The sequence below is a fragment of the Paramisgurnus dabryanus genome, chromosome 24 (assembly GCF_030506205.2).
Source record: "Paramisgurnus dabryanus chromosome 24, PD_genome_1.1, whole genome shotgun sequence".
Lineage (NCBI taxonomy): Eukaryota > Metazoa > Chordata > Actinopteri > Cypriniformes > Cobitidae > Paramisgurnus > Paramisgurnus dabryanus.
In genome coordinates, this window is record NC_133360.1 from 25,704,244 (window position 1) to 25,716,804 (window position 12,561).

The 12,561-nt window shown below is 36.5% G+C and overlaps 1 protein-coding gene across 1 annotated transcript in view; it reads right to left on the minus strand.

Moving 5' to 3' along the window:
* add3a (adducin 3 (gamma) a) overlaps window positions 1–12,561 on the minus strand; it is a 111,563-nt gene that overhangs the window by 88,981 nt on the left and 10,021 nt on the right. Inside the window, exon 2 of the mRNA XM_065259639.1 lies at window positions 934–978. The gene's annotated coding sequence lies outside the window, so the exon portion shown is untranslated. The remainder of the gene's footprint in view (window positions 1–933; window positions 979–12,561) is intronic.

Here is a 12,561-nt window from a genome sequence, read left to right on the forward strand (position 1 = left end):
CATTTCTTGGACCCAACATCCAATAGGAAAATTCAACTGCAGTAGCCACCGTTCAACCTCAAGAGGGCAGCACTCAGACGTTTTTACACCATATATTGTAGTATTGAAACACTTTATATCCAAATGTCAAAAAACTTACTAAAATCAATGAACAGCACTAATAAAGCATCATTCTTACAGATCATTAACTAAAAAAAGTTGGTTTGGGGTTTAGTTACTCTTTAACTCTCTCTCTCTCTCTCTCTCTCCTTTTCAGAAGGACGAGCAGGAGAACCTCCACCAGTGATGTTAAATTCATCACAAAAGCTCAAAGAAAACGTAAGTGGGATGGAAACACAGCACTAAGGCTATAAACTGATGGTTTCCAGTTTGTGGTGGTCATAGCCATCAGCGTTTCCTGCTCCAGTGCTATAAACCGTCTCGCTAGTTTAACGTGTCTACATCCATGTCATTTATGCATAAAAGGCCCAAAATATGCTTGACCGGCTGTCCACTGCTTATTTTTCCAGAAAAAACAACCAGTAATACCTTAATGCAGCAAGCATACACACAGAAACATCAATATCACTTTATCTTGGACCAGATATTTCAATGTACCATCACTAATGCTCAACTCAATGGCTTCTAAAGAGCACGATGGGAGACTGCAGATACACACACTCAATGGCTAAAAGTTGGCACTATTCCCAAAAAAAAGTTAGTAAATAAGTTGCATTACTGTAATTTGCAATAAAATGAATAAAATTGGAATTGACACATTTTAATTTTACATTTAGGTATTTAGCAGATTCAGCAAAAAAAGATATAGCGTCCAAAAACCTTACAATCCAAGTTGTAACTGGAGGGCTTGACTCTCTCTGTGTACTGTGTGGAATGTGTTGTGAGTCGGCAGTTTATGGATTCGCAGTGGGAATGTGCTTTTTATAGCCTTACCTGCTGAGAGCCGGAGACAGTGCCGCCTGTTAACTGCAGTGACGCCTAAAACACAAACACAAAGATCATCATATTCACTCATCTGCTGCTAAACGCCGCCAAACAGCTGAAAGCAAACAAAACAGCAGCAGTTAAAGAGCACCCATTTCATTGCTGAAATACAACGTTATTTTGTGTATTTGGTATAATACAATGTGTTCGCGTGGTTTATGGTTCATTATTTTACAAACATATCGTACATTTTTGTAGCTCCAGATATCCTGCCTTTCTCAAACGCACTGATTTTGTACAAAACTCACCGATCTGAAAAGCGCTGCGTCCCTGATTGGTCTGAATACCTCTGACGTCATCAGGAAATGTGACGCTCCTTACCATGTTTGAAAGATTCGCGGACAATGCAATGCTAAAAGGAGTTAACTTACAGGCTGTGAGGAATTATGATAATGTCGGTCTTGTCTACACATCACCAATCCCAGGAAGTAAACTGTTGACTACAATCTGTATGTTTGTTGTAGTCCAAGAAAAGAGATTTACGTTGGAGACGATAACTCGCATCATCGTTTACTTTGGGGTTTTATCTTTTGAATATCGTAAACATGTACTAATACACACTTACACACCAAAGGAAATGTAAAATTGTGAATCGGACAATAGGTGCTCTTTAGATGACAAGTTAAATTCATAGACTTTATAATTACCAATATGTACATCCATATACTTGGTTATATGAGGTGTGTTTTATTTTGCAGTAATTTGAGTTACACGTCCAATCTGCATATGTTGCCCTCATTTGCATAATTAAAACAAAAGATATTGAGCGAAATGAGCCTGATTGATCAACCGTGCGCAAAGGTCGCATTCAAAGGACCAAAGATATGTCAAGAACAAATTGTGAGTAAAGTTTGTGCCCATCTTTTCATGGAAACAGACCTGCATTTTATTAAAACTTCATATAAATATACAGCAATTATTTATGGGGTTAGGAAACAACCATACATACACCACATGCTGTTTGTTTAAAAAATCTCATCCTTTCATTCAGCCCATCTGCGAGATAAAATGACCTTGTATTGAAGCGCTCATTTTAGCTGAGTGTTTGTATATGTGGGCTCTTTGGCTGTGTACACTAAACGCTGAGCTTTACGTCACTTTTGGTCTTTTAATTTCCATGGGACTCTGACTCGCCACCATCAGATATCTGCTTTTTACGCATACGGGCGGCATGTTAAAAGCTAGGGTTTGTTTCTGGTGTTTCATTGTGTCAGCAATAGACCATTAAATCCTGTTTGTCAAGCACCATCAGCAAACACAAGCAAACAAAGCACAAGTTGATGTACAGTAATAATTATTTTTGAATCTGGCAGATTTCACCACCCATGTGATGATAAACGAGTGCTCGCGACGCAGACAATGTCACATGGACACCGTCAACATTAAACTCACTTTATTTCCGTAATCCGACATTACAGAGAGTAACATGATATTTTCAAAATGGGCTGTTGCTAGAAGAGTCAAGTGGTTGGTTAAAGATCTTTTATTTTCTAAAAACCTTGAAACAAAATTTGGATTAACTTAGTGAAAAATCTTTCAAAAGTATTAAGTTTATATTTAACATAAAAACTATGTTCCATCATTATTAGAGGTAGACTGATTAATCGGTTTTGTCGATTAATCGGCACCGATACTTCATTGGTGGAATAATCGTATATCTGCAAAAATTAATGCTGATAGTTTTTTAGAGTGCATTTGTTGCTTCATATCATTATAAAGTTATTAATTTGCTGAATAAATGCTGCATTCGCAGAGAAACAATAGCAGGGACTTAAGTTTGTCGTCAAGACTGATAGGAAGCTAATATTAGTAGTATCTCAAACAGTGACACAAAAATACACACAGATAAATCCAACCCAAATGTTTAATGTCATGATTATTACCATCGATTTGCATTCGTTTATTTCCAGCTCGTTACTTATCAATTTTTGTTAATAACGTAAAAAAGTGAACTATATGCAGCTGTCGGCTATGTTAACATATCCGATAAATCAAAATCTGATTTCAGTTCTTTTTTATCATCACTGCAATACATCTTTTTTGTTATTTTGATTACATGATCATTAAATGCTAAAACATAAGAAAATAAATTAATAATAAATTAAGACTACACATGTAATAGACATTTATGTAACTTAAATTTTACCAGTGGGAGTATTTCAGTTTAATACTTATTAATATAATTAATATATTATATTTATACATTTATTTCATTAAGCACATTTTCATGATTCAGTAGTATTTATTTATTACTTTTGTAATACATTTCACTTTAAGTATCCAGTATCTATTTTAAAAACTATTGGTCGATTAATCGGCAAGTAGGGACCGATTACTTGGATATCGGTATCGGTAAAATCCACTAACAATCGACCTTTAATTATTATACCATTTCTTGGTACGATAAACATTTATTGTACTATTTCCTGAATTAAAATAAAAAAATTATCATACCATTCTCTCTTGGACTATACAACTAGTACTTATAACAAGATAAAGAAACATATATTACACAAGTGCGCATCTGGTACTCACAATTAGGCATGGGCCGGTTATCGGTTTCAAGGTATAGACAGTTTCAGCAGTAACAACAAAAACAAGCGGCTGTCGTGGTCCGCACGTAACTTCCGGTAAATTCCGCTAAGAATAAATAACAACAAAGTTCTTTAAATGTAGGTTATATATATATATATATATATATATATATATATATATATATATATATATATATATATATAGGCATTTGTTCAAGAGATCAGTTTAGCAACTAGTCAGAGCATTAAAAAAAAATGAAACCGGAAGTAAAGTTCGGATCCAGGCGTGTCTTGCATCAGCGCACGTGCGTCCAATGAAACCGTCTATACCGAGGTTTTAAAGAGTCACGGTTTCAAAAACACAAACATTTTATGTGACACCATTTTCAAGGTATAAGCTGTGTTTACACAAAATTAAGTTAAATAATTAAGTCATGTAATTGATTTGATGTTTACTTTTAATATTATTAATATTAATACATTTTAATTCTATAATTTTTTATACTTTTTTGAAAGAATGTTATAATTTAAGGCCTTATTTTTTTACGTGAAGGCCTTAGTTTGTTGCTTAAAAATAAAATGTATTGTGTCCAGTTGAAAAATTGTTATTTGGTTATGCAGACCTTTAAAAATAACACAATTTAAGCAAAGGCAATACTGCAACACCGTGAAACCGTGGTATTTTTGCTTAAGGTTATCATACCGCCAAAATCTCATACCGGCCCATGCCTACTCACAATCATAATATGGGTGCTCCAGAAGGGGAACAAATTACCAAAAATTTGAAGTAGATCCAAATGTGATGCAAAAAAATCCACACCCGGCACTCACATAGTTTAAAATGCAAAAATAAAACGTAATCTTAAGACAGGGCTATATAAAAAAATACTTGGTGTCGTGATGTACGTCCCCACATTAAATTACATGTTAAATTAATTACAATGATGTTACAATGCTAAAAACTTTCTACTTGCTAGTTAATGCTATATGCTAGCGTTTACGCTGTAGTTCTACTATTGACTTTAAAAACACAAATTTACCACTCTGTATCTACACACAAACACGCACATCACAAGCTACTGAAGGAGCTGCTCTGAGAAACAGCCAATCAGAGCAGAGCTCAACATTATTATTCTTGACCTTTCAAATAAGGTAATAATAGACCATTTCATTCTAAGGGCGAATCCTAGGGTTGTAAATGGACATATAAAAATACACTTTTTGCACTTAATAAAGCCACAAACCTTCTATGTAGATATCAGAGAACAATTTTACATTATTTTAATGCATCCTTTGGCACCTTTAATACAACTTAATGCAAACAAACATATTTGCACTACACCGGACAATGTCACTCCATTCCCATTTAACATAATTACAACAAAACCCATAATTAAGCTCAATTATGTCCAAAGCCATCATGTCATACAAGAGGTGTACTCTACTAAACATTTCCTGGATTGCATTCACATGTTCAGAAGTTGTCTCAATAGTCCTGCGGTAGTTTATCATTTATTCAAGAGATTCCCAGTTATGCATTTGGCACAAATTCCCAAGGGATTCCCAGTCAGCATCTGTTCTGGTGAAGCAAAGCCATCACATATTGAGATGGTTTACTGAAAGTTCACCCGTCCGTGATACCAAGAAGTATACTTTGCTAGAAAATTCAAACAAGACTTTCTCTCTGCTCTTTGATCACTTCATTGGGTTCAAGCCAAGTATGACCACCATAGACAGACTGTATCAAATGTAAAGCCTCTGTACCACCCAAACTTATGCAGTTATGGGTTTCGTTAAGAATACCTGCTGGTAAAATACAGTTAATGCAATGCTTCCCTTATAAAAAAATACCACAATATGAATATCGCAACGGCTCACAATAACCGAATAATTTTAATACTTAAAAAATTATGGTGGTCAAAGTTTTTGGTTGATGAAGATAACAGAGAGACTGGCGAGACAAAAAGAATGTGAAACATTTGTTATTTGTTTAATTTTTAAAATATAGCCTATTATTTTATACAGTTAAAGCATCATCATATCGCATATCATATATCGCAATTTACCACATTTTCATCGATTTTGTACAATCCTACAGTAAGCAGAGCCGAGTCAGTCCTATCATAAACCCACTGACTCTCAGCTAGACGAAACACAGCAGAGAGTGTTTAAATTTCAGGAGAGGTCTGATTGAATCAATCACGTTAATGATCCAGTGTTGCGTAACGTCTCTGCGACGCATTCGTCAACTGAGATTCTGTCGATCCACAATAAAACCCGAAAATCCAGCTCTAGAGGTCCTAAAGCATTTAAACAGACACTAATTGTTAGGGATGCACCGATACCACTTTTTTGGAATACGAGTACGAGTACTTGCATTTCAGTACTTGCCGATACCGATACCGAGTACTTAATAAAAAACATGATTTAAATTTACAGGTAACAGCTTTAGTCATATAATTTTACAAAAAAAACAAGGGACTAGTTTTCCAGTTTGTTGTAAACTCTGCCTCTTTGGACAACACAAGAGGCATTAACCCCTTACACGCCGCTCAAACATAGACATTTCTCAGACCGTGGTATCGATCCCTGGTATCGGGGGACTTTTAACGAGTACGAGTACTTTAGAAAATGTGGTATCGAGGCCGATACCCGATACCAGTATCGGTATCGGTGCATCCCTACTAATTGTGATAGTTGTTATAGTACGCAGACGTATGTGGCAGAGCACATGTCATGTTTCTGGGCCACCAGCTGTGTCTAACACAACTTCAGCTAGACATAATTATGTAAGTAGTGATGTTAAGTGACCCTGAAATCCATCAGCCAATGCCCAGTGTATGGTGGCTTTATCTGCCGGTTGCAGATCTGGAATGCTGCTGGGCATTATTAAAGGTATAACCAAAAATTGATGCCGATGCCTTTATTTGTTCATCAGGAACCAAAAACACAGATTTTCTCAGAAAGTGTTTTGGGTTGTTTGTTTACAGCGGGAGTAAATGTTGACCGGCTCTTCAAGCTTCAAATAGACCAGTGGTTCTCAAACTTTTTGCCGTGTGCCAAACCCCCAAAATGTGTGCATCCCTTCGCGACCCCCCAAAAGCAAATTCATGACATATAACAATCTCAAACTTAGAATTTAAATTAAACATAACATATTGGTTTTAGGGCTGCATAACGATTAATTGCAATAAATCGTTTGCAAAATAAATGTTTTCGTTTACCACATATATATGTGTGAACTGTATATAATAACTTTGTATGAATAAATGCACACACATGCATGTATATATTTAAGAAATGTTTACATGTGTATATACATTTGTATATTTATTTATAATTTATATTATATATAAATATAAATACCTAATATATAAATATATTTTTTTCTTATAATTATACATGCATGTGTGCATATTTATATATACATAATTATTATACACAGTTCACACACACATATATGATGTAAACAAAAACTTTTATGCTGCTATCGATTAATCGCGATTAATCGTTAAGCATCCCTATTATATATATACACAAAGTACTTCTTAAATATCTTATAATTATACCTGCATGTGTGCATATTTATTTATACATAATTATTATACACAGTACACACACCTATATGTGGTAGACAAAAACTTTTATTTTGCAAACGATTAGTCGCGATTAATCGTTATGCTGCCCTAATTGGATTATACAATGTAGTGCTGTTGGTTTATTCGGAGGTTTAATTGCACAGGTTATATCATAAATTAATGTAAATGAAATGGACGCAAGCATTTTTCAATAAAACTTGACTCGTGCCACATTTGATTTATTTATTTATTTACCCAGGAAGGGAAGATGCAATGTTTAAATTTTAATTAGTTTAATTTACAATTAAAGTCAAATTTCTTGACTAGTGACGAGTTGCTATAAATGATAGAAATACTTTTTTCATAGCAAACAATTTATAGCAACATCTTTATAGCAACAACTTTATACAGTAGCAAAAAAAATCGAGAAAATACAATAGGGCTGGGCAATATTGAAGAAAAATTAGATATGCGATTGCGACGCTGTATATCGCTTCGTAAAATCAATTTAAATAATTTTTTTACAAAAAACTAAACATAAAAGCTCACCAATAGCCTATGTAAAAAAAACTATGCACATCAAAATCAACTTTTAAACCATTTGCAATGCTCCATAAAAGCAGACTTATGATATTTTTAAACAGCGGGAAAAGCCAAATAAAGAATTCATGTGTCATTTTAAATATACATTATATATAAGACATTATTTGATGATGGTTTTGACCCATGCCTCTTTGCCTCGTGCAAGTACACAGATATTGCAGTTTTTACAGCTGTAATGGTGCATTCCCACCAGCCGCGGTAGAGGCGGCAAAAATTTTCTATTCGTGCGTAGTTGGACGCTTAAACATTTGAGACATTCACGTGGAAATTCGTGTCATGGGAGGGGCTTCTGCGACTACGCCGAGACTCTGCCACTCCACTCGCTTTCTGTAATCACGTCACTACTAGGGCTGCAGCTATCGATTCTTTTTGTAATCGATTAATCTAGCACTGAATCGATCGATTAATCGAGTAATCGGATCATTTTTTTGTGTGTTTTTAAACAACCAAAACAAATAATGCATAACGAAAATGACTTGGCTGTAAAATGTTCAAGCATTTGGCTTTTATTTCTAAAAAAACAGAGGTATTTGGCTCCAAGAAATAAGCCTATTTATTTCAATTTTTTACCCATTTAGTGTTTATAAGTGCCAGTGCCAACAATTAAACACTTTAATTTATTAATTTGCACAACTGGTTTAATGCTGTAATCTAGCCCTGACATCAAAGTAAATATCTGGTTTATGTACATTTCTACACCTGCAGCATTTACCATTAGGCTTTTAACATATAATATATCATTTCTGGGATGAGCCTATTTGCTATGGTAACAACCTGTGTGTATGCGCGCACGTGCACTTGTGTTTGTGTGTGTGCACGCGTTCTGTGCGTGAGGAAGAGTGACACCCCAGTCAGACGTTCAGTTGCTTCATTGCATTTTGGTACTGCAGAAATACATACATTACTTTTCAATAGAACGCTGCATTTGGTTTGCATCACTTGCATTGCGGTGCATTTTAGGTTAAGAATCCGTTCGAAAAATCACAACATCACGTCCCGCTGTATACAGTGAATGCATGCTGAAATTATTGTTGCGTAAAAGTTTAAGCATATGTGATGCATTGCGCGATCGGTCTGACTTGCGTGAGAGAGAATAACTTCCTTATGCTAAACTCCAATAAGACAGAGATTATTATTATTGAACAGAATATGTCAGATTACAAGTTGCCCATATATGATTGCACTGTGGTGCCGTTTTTTGGTACACACACCTGTATTGCATGCGTGTGTGTGAAGGGGTTCTTTTTTAATCTATACTGTCCTGCAATTGAACGTGAATACGTTTACTACTTAAAAACATCAAAGCTAAACATCATATCTAGTCAAACCGCATAACGACATCGCTACAAATACAGTATGGGATTAAAATCAACGGAAGCTACGTTACCTTGTTTCATCGACGCTTGGTGAAACAGCAGTGGATGTTTTCGGTTCAGATGCTGAATGTAATGATAATGAAATGATCCCAAACTTTAGACAGTCTCTCTCTGCCGTTTATGGACATATTCGCTCCGCCATCGCGCCAACTAAATTCAAAATGTACCACGCGCTATGATGTGCTTCCTGAACATTGAACAACGGTCCGTGTGAATCAGATCTCGGCGCGTGTAGTGCGCGTCATAGGAATTTAACGAGGCTTCGAGGCAGAATTTTTGCCTCGAGGAATTTTTTGAATCGAGTAAATCGAGTAACTCGATGAATCGTTTCAGCCCTAGTCACTACTACAGCAAGGTCCTGATTGGCTAAAGTTCAGATTTTTTACCTTGCGCGTTTTCCGCGGCAACACTCAATTTGCGCCGCGCTTACCGTGTGTACCGTGTCGCGGGATGCCTAATCGCGTCTATGCATGGACTTAACGTAAATAACTTGCGCTTGCCGCAGCATCTTGTGTAAACCCTGCATTATGCATAATTTAATAATAAACGTCCTAAACTGTGTCAATAATGCAATTCATGCACAGAGGAAGTACACAGAGAGAAGATGCATGCCAACTGCAGAGTAAATTATGAAATTTTTGGGGTGAACAATTATTCTAAAAGATTAAACCAGATCTTCTAGATTGCTGCCTTTGATATTAGTTCGGCACGCATCTCTCTCTTAGTGAACACATTTTTTTACGATTTTATTTAGCCATTTAGTCATTACCCACTGTGTGGCCGCCTTTTGTTTAGACAGATGTGTTGGTACAGACGATAACGATGCTTATCGTACAATGCGAAGCCCCCGTGAGGGTCAATTTCATGGGTTTTTCCTCTTAACCAAATTCTTTGATGCTTTGATGCAGTGCGTGACCCATCTGGACTGTCCGTAATGTAAAGGGGTCTCTACTGAAATGTTAATGCCAACATTTTGAGCAACCACTACAGCATCTAACTGCAAAAGCATTGCCCCTTTGTTGCATTAAGAATGACTTGAGTGTTTTGGTTTTGCGTGACACAGGCCACGTAGCAGATCCATCCGGTGACAGCTGTCACCATGGAGACCCAACTACCTCGTAGCATCACGAGGTCACCGGTTTCCTCTGCATCCTTGAATATAATCATGTCTCATGAGATCACATGGGATGACCCGCATACAAAAGACAAATTCAAGAGAAGAAAGAGACAACATTGTCTTTCATCAAAGTCTGTGTGTCAGCTTCTGGACCATCCCTATCCGATCTGTCAAAAAAGAAAGAGTACTTCCTGTCCGCTTATTCGAAAAAAGGAAGAGGAAACGGATTGCACTTCCTGTTGTGGACAGAGCACGTGTGTCATTCAAGCACACACTTACAAAATAAAGCAAAACAAACATTTGTGAGGCCTATATATCTGATTTTGGAGCTGAACATCCTCAGTGGAAACTCTGATAGGAGCGTTTTGATAATCCAAGAGACCTACAAACATCCACTATCTCACAGTAAACACACCATCAGAAAAACAATGTCAGTATTTGTGACCATGCCTTTGAAAACCAAGGCAAATAAAGCCACATGACCACATACCCACTAAAAAAACATCTTCAAAAACTGAAATCGTTTTATAAACTCAAATATGCTGTTGGGCACCAAACAGACAAAGTTCAAGAAGTGCAAATCTGATTTTTGAGCCAAGCCTTTTACGTTCATAAAAAGGAGTCAAAAGGGTTTAGTGCACACAAAACAGTAGGAGACCCTTCAGACAATGATATCAGCTTTACTCAAGGAGGGGGCGACGTGCTGTCAAAATACCAATGCTGTGATACCATGGTAAACCATGACAGCGCTTGATTGATGATGGTTGCTTCAATAAATGAAAGCATGGGAAAAGTGGCTTAACACCAAAACCCCTTAGGGTCTGTCGGCTAGCAATGATGTCTTTACATGAGAAGTTCAAGGTTTTTCCAAAGTGATAACATGTTGGAAACCTGTTGGCTGGGTATTGTATTACAGTAAAGTACAGCGGCCAAATCATTAACGTGGGATGTCTGTCACCATAAAAGTCAATAAGACGACCCAGTTGTGTCTGATCTTAAGCAAACACAACTTACCGCCACATCCTTTCAAGGTTTTTTTTTTTTTTTGGGTAAACCGAGGCCTTGAATAAATTGCCACATCTTGCGAGTAAGAGGGATTGCATAGACCTCAGTCTTATGCAAGAATATTGCCCTCAGTTTGCTCTTTAAAAGTTTGCTAAACAGGACATAAACCCTTGAAACCCAACAGAAACTTGGGACAGTGTAATGCAATGCAATATTGTGAACAACAGGTCACACCCCAATGTCCATCTGTTTTAACAACTATTATTTTAATTTAAATAGAACGCATATTGCATACCAAAATGGCTTATACTGTTATTTGAGTCTTCTGCAATGCAAATTCAGAATTTTGGACTACAACAAACACACGGTTTGTAGGCAAGAGTTTACATCCTGGGCCTGTTGATGTGGACACGATGGTCATTATCATAATTCCTCCCACTTCGGACTCTCAGCCTGTAAGTTAACTCCTGTTAGCATTGCATTATAACCAAATCTTTCAAACATGGTAGAGGGCGTCACGTTTCCTGCTGACATCAGAGGTATTCAGGCCAATCACAACTTACAGAATAGCTGGCCAATCAGGGACATAGTGCTTTTCAGATCAATGAGTTTTGTACAAAATCAGTGCGTTTCAGGATGTAAAGCTATAAAGTGTTTTTTAACCATAAACCACGCAAACACATTGTATTATACCAAATACACAAAATAACGTTGTTTTTTTAGCAATGAAATAGGTGCGCTTTAATTTGCTACGGTCCTGAGGTTCATGCCATCGAATCGACCATTTTGCAGTTAGTAGAAAGTAATTAAAGCATATACTTTTCAAACAAAACTCTGAGGGACTGACGGATGGACAATGGCATGAACTTCCACCACATCAGACACACAAACCTCATCACCCATTGCAAAGTGACCCCAGGCCAAACTCTGCCGTTATTACAAACAAACTTCATCCAATATGACAAGATGCAACGATGTAGATAAAATTCTGGTATAGAAACTGGAAAACACACCACCTGGAACCGAAAAAGTACAGTCTAAGTGCTTAGTGTGGAGTTATAGGGTTAGTTCACTCAGTAATGAAAATTAAATTATTAATTACAACCCTCATGTTGTTCCACACCTCTAAGACCTTTGTTCATCTTTGGAACAGAAATCAAGATATTTTGGATGAAACCCAAGAGGTTTCTAAGCCCCCATAGACAGCAACACAATTCACAACTTTCAAGGCCCACAAAAGCGATTTTTTAAGTGGATACAAAATGAGAAACTATATTGTATTGTATATTGTTACCAAACTTTTTTGTGAATTAATGGATTTTTATTCGAATCTTGGTGTTTCCATCACTCGTTTCTTATGCGAT